The following is a 9,680-nucleotide window of genomic DNA, read 5'->3' as shown; positions in this document are numbered from 1 at the left end:
ACACTGGAGAAGAGGACTTTGGTGGTTTTATTGCGCAGGAAGAAGAGGAAGATGGTGAATGACTGACTTTTCTTCTTGTTAAAGCCATGTAGCTGCACCTGAGCCTAAAAGGTAGTCCGAATCTATTTTTCTGGTGTGCTGTAGGTTATTGTTATGTACTACATTTGTTACTCATTCATGAAGCACAGTACATGTTTCGTACTTGTAATTACCGCTACTTGTACATATACCTAAAAAGTTATGCAAATATGTACCCATAACTTGTTTTTCAAAATATTAATAAAAGGGGTGTGTCTCCAAACAGCCATCTCTTTCCTGACAATTCGCTTTGTGCATATTCTCTTACATATGATAAGTCAACATTGAAACACCTGCGGCTTTTAGTCAGGTGCGGCTAATGTATGTACAAAACAGGATTTTCCACTGATTTTAGCTTCTGCGGCTAATATTTGGGTGCGCTCTGTAGTCCGGGAAATACGGTAGTCACCTGTAATGGTTTGCATAAGATGTGGCTATACTTCATATAGTGAATCATATAAGGCTTATATGATTTACTCATGAAAGTGGCCACTTTCTCATTACTTTCATATATTGTTTTAGTAAGTATCCAAAACATACAAGTTTTATTTATATAATTTTTCAAGGGATCTTATATCTGTTTTCACTCTTGTATGCTTTTCATACAAGTTTCACACAAGACAGATAAAAACTTTATAAGATTTATATATATCTTTTCCATATGGGTATGGTCAACTACCTGCTAAGAAATCACTACTTAGGAAAAGCAGAAGAGATTTGTTTGGGCCAAGAAACACAAGGAACGGACATTAGACCAGTGAAAATCTGTGCTTTGGTCTGATGAGTCCAAATTTGAGATCTGTGGTTCCACCCGTTGTGCCTTTGTTTGATACAGAAAAGGTGAACAGAGTTTCCACATGCATGGTTCCCACCATGAAGCACGGAGGAGGAGGTATGTAAGGGCTACTTGTCCAATAAGTATAGTGATGGAGTGCTGCACCAGATGGCCTGACCTCCACAGTCACCTGACCTAAACCTAATTGAGATGATTTAGGGTGAGATGAACTGCAGAGTGAAGGCAAAAAGCCCAACAAGTGCTCAGCATCTCTGGGAACTCCTTCAAGGCTGTTGGAAAACAAGGTGCCTACCTCATGAAGCTCATTGAGAGAATCCCAAGAGTGTGCAAAGCAGTAAGCAAAGAAAAGGGTGGTCATTTTTAAGAATACAAAATATAAAACGTGTTTTGAGTTAACAAAAAAATTATGAAATAAATTCATGTTTTCATTCATAGTTTTCATGCTTTCAGTGAAGATCTACAATGTAAAATAAAGAAAAACCATTAAATGAGAATGTGTCTCCAAACTTGACTGGCAGTGTATGTTCCAATACAAAACAAATTGTGTCCCTCATCCATGATATAATATAATTATATAATCCCAGTCAAAGTTCTTACATCTACCTAATCAACAAGCAAGTATTAAGAAGATGTCTGATCTGATCACACATAAAGCAGCACAAAAACATCTGTACAGTGGACAACATTTATAAAAAATGTAAGTAATTTATAGTTAACACAGAGCAACCTTTGTCTGTGCTGCTGTCAGAAGGAATCATCTAAAATCCCCCCAAATCTTCAAGATTCATCTTTGTATGCCAGTTGCATTAGTTTAAAAAGATACAACAGTTTAAATATGTATGAAAAAGAAGGCATTTAAAAATTAAGGTATCACTATAATAAAAGATATTAAAGAGCACCTTTTGGTTGAATTGTTTCCTCTAGTTCACGTCTCCAAACTGACTGACTGCTATTGACCCTAAACGTGTGCTGATGCTTCTGCTAGTGTTCAGGGTGCTCACAGTTGACACAGCAGTAGAACTATGTGAGCTTTTTGCATGAATCATTAGGTGGCACTTAATGTAAATTACAGCAGCAAATTGTACTTCACAATGCACTTGTACTTCAGAACAGAGGTGGGACCAAGTCATTGTTTTGCAAGTCTCAAGTAAGTCTCAAGTCTTTATCCTCAAGTCTCAAGTCAAGTCTCAAGTAATGTCAGGCAAGGCAGAGTCGAGTCTCAAGTCACTGGTGTAAAAGTCCGAGTCAAGTCACAAGTCTGAAACTTTGAATTTCAAGTCCTTTCGAGTCTTTAAAAAAAAAAACAACGAAAAAATAATGTTGCAGTTATATGCTAAATGTAAATATTAGACCATGTAATTTTAAAATCTGTTTTTCTCAACACATGACAAAATAGTGAACTTAGAAAATATACACAAATTGTGAAATTGCACCTCTTTAAAATGCAGCTCAATTAAACCTAGCTCCAAGAATAATTTTCACCGACAGTTCTGAGATAAGCTGCATGTTATTCTTGGATGCGGTTGTAGGACCAGCTTTAAAATCGCATGACAAAAATATCATACATATTAAAAAAAACTGCATCACCAACGTAGCCTGGACAACATTTGCTAGTTAGATGAAGTCAGCTATCTCATCTTAGCATATTTATATGCATATTTATAATCATACGGTTCTTGGAGTGAGTGCATACACTCATGAAGTTTAGTAACTTCAGGTCACTGCAACAAGCCCAGGTACAGTTTACCGACGGATGGGTGCAGGACCTTGAAATGCACCGTGTAGAACGAAAGACCATCGTACGTATCATAAGTTTACCAGTCTCACAAATCGTCGTCATAAATACACATTCATTAACCGTTTATTAATACGACCTTTGAGCTCAACGGTAATTAATTAGTAGTGGAAATAATTTCTGGTAGCATCACAGAAATGTAGCAGTGACAATAATATTGTATGCTGTAATCGTACTGGGCAATTAGTGATACAAAAAACCTGTTTTATCCTGTGAATAAAAGTATATGTTTTTGTCAAGGTACCATAATAACAGAAGCGAAACGCAATATTGTGTCAGGACAATTCACTTTATGCACAATAAATAAAGGAGCATAGCGCGACCATTTCTGTTCAGCGCCAGACTTGCTTGTAACCTATATCACCAATTATGTTAAGAAAAATGACGTATTAACTACTAAAAAACTCTGACCTTTGTGTAAATGCTTGGAGCAGACTAACCTGTGAGCTGGAGTGTTCTGGGACGTTATATTTGATCTTTGAATGGCTGCAATCCAGTCGCCTCTTTGTTACTTCGGAAACATGGCTCGAACAATTTCTCTTCAACGACGTAATCCGATAACAACCGATCTCTTTACCCGTCGGCTTCCCGTGGCTGTCATGCGACCGGCTATTGCAGTTAATAATACAACGGCTTCTTGACATTTTTGTGTTTCTTTTTATCGCTGTATAACTGATTTTAATTGAAAGCCTGCGTGCGCTAGTACCGCTTGCCACGAGTTCCCAGAATCCTTTGCGGTTCTACCCGTGAATGACGTCACATTTTCAATCTCTATATAATATGCATGTTAAATTTTATATTTGGGGTAAAATATCAAGTCTTTTCAAGTAAACCGGTTCAAGTCCAATTCAAGTCCCAAGTCATTGGTGTAAAAGTCCAAGTCAAGTCACAAGTCTTAGAACATTTTTTCAAGTCAAGTCTAAAGTCATAAAATTAATGACTCGAGTCTGACTCGAGTCCAAGTCATGTGACTCGAGTCCACACCTCTGCTTCAGAATGCTGTTTATAGACTTCAGTTCAGCATTCAATACAATCCACCCCTCACAACTCATCAGGAAACTGACAGACCTGGGCATCAGTTCCCTCATCTGCAAATGGTTACTGGACTTCCTGACCAACCGCCCCCAACATGTCCGGCTGGATAACCGCTGTTCATCTACAATCACGATGAACACCGGTGTACCACAAGGCTGTGTGATGAGCCCTTTCCTCTACTCCCTCTTCACCCACGACTGCAGACCTGCTGATGGTTCCAACATCATCATTAAGTTTGCAGATGACACCACGGTGATTGGCCTCATCAGTGACAACGATGAGGCCGCCTACAGGGAGGAGGTGGATCGTCTGGCTGAGTGGTGCGACACAAACAACCTGCTGCTTAACACCGAGAAGACCAAGGAGCTCATCGTGGACTACAGGAGGAATGCTGACCCACATCCACCCATCCACATTAAAGGGACGGCTGTGGAGCGTGTGAGCAGCTTCAAGTTCCTGGGAGTCCACATCTCCGAGGATCTCACCTGGACGACCAACTGCTCCAAGCTGGTCAAGAAGGCTCACCAGCGCCTCTTCTTCTTGAGGACTCTGAGGAAGAACCACCTGTCCTCAGACATCCTGGTGAACTTCTATCGCTGCACCATCGAGAGCATCCTGACCAACTGTATAACAGTCTGGTACGGGAACTGCTCTGCCTCGGACCGGAAGGCGTTGCAGAGGGTCGTGAAAACTGCCCAGCACATCGCCAGAGCACCACTTCCTGCCATAAAAGACATCTACAGGAAGCGGTGTCTGAAAAGGGCTGGGAAAATCATCAAAGACCCCAGTCACCCATCACATGGACTCTTCACCCTCCTGCCCTCTGGGAGGCACTACAGGAGCCTCCGGACTAAGACCACCAGGTACCGGAACAGCTTCTTCCCCACAGCTGTCAGACTCCTGAACTCTGCCTCCTGACATCTGACCCACGTTAAACTCATGGACTGAACATACACACCCCCACAATGGACAACTGTACCCTCAAACACACAATAACATGGAGTGAACCACCACTCACAACCACTAGCACTTTATATAGCCTCTGTAGAAACTATCTACACCCTCACTTATCTTAACTGCACTACTGTATAGCTCTGTGTAAATAATCATTCTGTACATTCAATAATCTTTAATCCTACAACTGTTTACAACTTGCATAGTTCCCATTTCTGTATAGCTGTATATCTCAGATTTCTGTAAAGTTATTTCATATTCTGTATAGTTTTTCATATTTATATCCTGTTCATAGCCTGTACATAGCTTGTACTCACTACAGCCTGTACATACTTATAGTTATAGAATATTCACAACATACTTCATACCGTGTACATTATAACATACCATAATAGACTCATTTCTGTAATGTACTTACATATCTATACTATTGCTAATATATATTGTAATATACCTATATCACTAAAGCACTTCTGGATGGATGCAAACTGCATTTCGTTGCCCTGTACCTGTGCATGTGCAATGACAATAAAGTTGAATTCTATTCTATTCTATTCTAATTTGGGTCACAGAGCAGTGTAGTAGGTACATCTGCATTTTCTAACCATGTGGAGACTTTATGTAGTGAAAATAGAATTTTTATTTTCACCCAAACCAAAACTAACAAGCAGTTTGTTTAATTGATGCAACTGGTTTAGATTCAGTTTTTAAATGTGACATATAGTAACATGTACTTTGGACTATCAACAATGTGGAAAAAGTAGTGTTAGAGATTTTTAATGTCTATGTTTTCATTCACTTCATTAGATCTGATAGTGTTCAAAGGGCCTGTAATTAAAAGCAGCTGTTTATTCAAATTAGGCAGTGTCATGCCACCTGTGTGTACATAGAGAAGATTTATGGGATCTCATTTCCATTCTTTATGGAAGCGGAGAGCTGCCAACCAGGCCAAAGAAAAAAGGAGCTATATTGCATTATAATGAGAAGATCTTTTCATTCTAACAATATGCTTTTCATTTTTGTACAATATATTTTTCACATTCAACAACATAATATCTATAAATATAAATATAAATAAATACAATAAATACAATACAATATAAATATTATATTGTACGAATGTACGAAATATACTGTACAAACATAAAAAAAATTAGATTATTATTTTTTTATTGCACGAACATAAAACGTGTTGTGTTCAGAAATCCAAATGCATGGTAGGTGTGGAGAGCCCACGCTCTTGAGAACTGGCAGTGGCAACTTGCAATGTGCTGCTTTCAACTTGGACACAAACCAGAATAGCCCACTTCCAAGATTTCTTCGGGAATCACGATGTACCTGAAGACTGTCTCTTGTAAATGCTACAAGAACACAGAACTACTCTCTCTATGGGTAAATTTGTAAAACTCACTTTATGCGAAGTTGCAGCATCTAAAAATGTGACATATTGCTAAGTTAGCAATCATAGCAGTTTTACAACTTCTTCGTTTCCTTGCTTATCTAAAAATAAATGAATTAAACCGTGTTTATATTGATATTTGGCTTCAATTTAAAGCAAGGATAAGAATAAATTCTCAAGACTGATGGCTGACACTAAAATAATAACAGATTTCATAGAATGACATAAACAATTATCAAAACACATGTGAAAAGCATATACATTTTTATTCTGATGTACCATTAATATATGTAATAACATGTGACGTGAAAGCAGTAATTTGTTTTTCTGTACAGTAATAAATATCTCTGTTATTACAGCTTGATGCCACAGTGAAGACCCTGTCTGGTTACATCCCAACATATGTTGATCAGACAGCTGCCAGATGGTTCGGCTTGGAAAACAATGGCACAAGTAAGCAAAGTTTATTTATTAAGTGCCTTTAACTTTTAAACGCCAGTAACTAAATAATTAAGAACAAAACTCTTTGCCTAAAAAATTGATGGATAACATGCACATTAATGAAAATGAGAAGAAACCAGATCATGAGGAGTTATTTGCTTCTAAGAAAAAAAAAAAGAACATATGCGATTTTCCACTGATGAAGATGAGGGTGAAGTTTATGATAGAGGGAAAACACATGTGAACGATGCTACACAACTGACTGACTCACATCAAGGAGATGAGAAAGCTTCATGATCCCATCATCAGATTTTAGGAATGCTGATGAAGATGTATTGGACTCATCTGAGGTTAATGATTGGACTCTACCTTGTAGCGCCTCTGGGTTGTCATTTTGATGACACTGTAATACATGAACCATGCCTCCAGTTTGGAGAACATGGTCTGGTCATCACATCCATTACATTTCCTCTAACAAACACAGCAGTCAGTACTCTAGGTACATCTATAAGCGATGAAGCAACGGGTTCTGCATCATATGATGTTGTCTGTGTCACCATCGAATTTCACAGGACTAATATTCTGGAGGAGAAGATCAGCCAGTTGTCCAGCACTCGTCATACACCCACTAAAACACAAATATATTGATGAAAAAGGAAGTGATGCAGACAGTTTATGAAGAGATGTGCATCCTGCAGAGTTTGCAGACAACACAGCTGAAGGAGTATTCTCTACAAACGTTAAATTCCCTAGAAACATATACATATGAAACCCTCTCAAGGTTATCCACTGCAGTTCAAACCAGTGTTTTAATGTTTAATGTAGTAGTAGCAGTACCAATTATATCCAAAAGAGGGCAGTGATGGCGCTAAAGTTGTCCTGCACTGCGTTATGCGGCAAGAAGAAGAACTGCAGCAGAGCAGATAGCCAGCAAGGCAGAAAAACAACGCACTGAGTGCATGGAGTACCGGAGGGAATAAGAACTTTTTTCCTAAGTGTGAAGGTTTTCACAGTTACAGACTTGTTGGGATTTGCTTACCTTGCATCCCATTCTCCAGTTGTATTTTTACTTTGTTGGGACATAGTGCGAGAGACAGCTGGATACTTGATCAATGTTTGGAAGGTAAATCCAGTTGGTTTGTTTTTCCAGAGACGTATCGCTCCACCAAGGAGAGTGGTGAACAAGGATTCTACTCATCTTTGCAGATGAGTGTGTGTGGTAAAGCTATATATGTATATACATACATATATATGAGGGGCTGTACAAGCCAAAATTCATTCTTTCACTCTCGCATACATATATTCTTCTTTCACTAGGGATGGACGTTCCATTATGTCCCCGCAGCCACGGAACTTATCCCGGGACCCACACATTATGCCACTGCCCGAATTAGCGACCCAGCTTTGCGCTGTTTCTCACAGATGAAATAGTGCTGCACATTGCATCGATGACAAATGACAAATCTACAAGGAAGTCGCAGGTTTGAACAATGGAGAGACGTGGACACGGATGAAATAAGGGCTTATGTGGGACTGGTGATCTTGTCCGGTGTGTACCGTTCAAGAAACGAGTCATTGCGCAACCTCTTTAGTGAGAAAACCAGACGGCTGGTTTTCCGGGCCACCATGTCGGTAAAAAGATTTCTTCACATCACCAGGGCGTTGCATTTCGATGATAAACTTTCCCGACCCCAACGCCGTGGTGACAAACTGGCTCCAATACGCAAAGTCTGGGACATGTGGGTGCACCGCCTCAAGATTCTGTTCTGCCCAGACAGAGACGTGTGTGTGGACGAGCAACTTGTGCCATTCAAAGGCAGGTGCGGATTTAGGCAGTACATGCCAAAAAAGCCTGCTAAGTATGGCCTGAAGGTTTGGGGCTTACGCGATGTCAAGACGTCATACGCCTGGAAAGTGCAAGTCTACACTTGCACTTTCTTCCACCAAGCAGCTGGTAAACAGGCGTAGGTCAACCAGGGGATGAGGGTGGTCCTGGAGATGACAGGGACACATCTTCGCCTTCACAAAGACGCACACCCTGGTGTCTTACGTCCCCCGACACAAAACAAACAGCCTCCTGCTGGGCACAAAGCACCAGGCTTCATCCATAACCGATGACGCCAAGAGAAAGCCAAAAATGATAACTGAGTACAACAAATGTAAGGGAGGTGTCAACAACCTTGATAGGGTAGGTGTCATTACCAATCAGTTACGCACACATTTTTTAATTCTTGCTCATCTATTCTTGTGTAAAATATACATAGGTTTAATGTATTTGGTCTTTTTTTTTTCTTTTTATGTTAGGCTGTCGCCACCTCTTCATGCAGGAGGCACACAGCACGGTAGCCATTGGCCCTATTCCACCACCTCCTTGATGTCTCCCTCTACAATGGCTACGTCTTGTGGAACGAAATTGACCCATCATGGCAGCAGGCCAAATCACACAAGAGGAGGCTGTACATTGAGGAGGTGGGAGAGATGTTAGTCTAGCCACAGATAGCGAAGAGAGGCTACCTTCCCCGCTCATCACTCACAGCAGATTTGGTGAGAAGTGCGCAGGGTGCTGCTGCTGCAGGCCCCTCTTCAGGCACTAAAACGAAAAGCAGGAGGCAATGCGAGTTTTGCTCCGACAAAAGCAGAAGAGTTGTGACCACCTGCTGCCAATGTGGAAAAGTCACATGCCAAGTCCATAGTCTTTCCATCTGCAGCATCTGCTCCACCTGAGCAGGAATGTCAGAATGATGGAATGTACCAACATCCTAAACTATTTATAGCAAATGCAAAATACAACCAACTTCTTGAATATTCTCAGAATTTTAAATAACCCACCATTAAATCTTAGCAATCACCTAAAAGCAGATGTACAATCACTCAAAAACACATCCTAACACCCCTATATGAAATAAAACCACCAGATAAGTGCAACAATCTGAAAAGCAAACAATACAATTAAAGTCTACCTGTGGCTGGAATGAGGCATGACGTGACCACAAGTCTCCATTTGCTGACATTTCCTTTTTATTTCACTTGGTTGCTGTTACAATGCACCTTGGCTGCAGCGTCCCAGCTGCCAGCTAGACACACTCACAACAAACAACAACCACACAACAGGACCCTACATGTGCAAGGTAGTAGGCTTTTAAGTTTGCTTTAATCACTATTTTCATTCTTTTTCACTTGCA

This window comes from Astatotilapia calliptera, unplaced genomic scaffold (assembly GCF_900246225.1).
Source record: "Astatotilapia calliptera unplaced genomic scaffold, fAstCal1.2 U_scaffold_13, whole genome shotgun sequence".
NCBI classification, from domain to species: Eukaryota; Metazoa; Chordata; class Actinopteri; order Cichliformes; family Cichlidae; genus Astatotilapia; species Astatotilapia calliptera.
Note: the sequence above shows the minus strand (reverse complement) of the source record.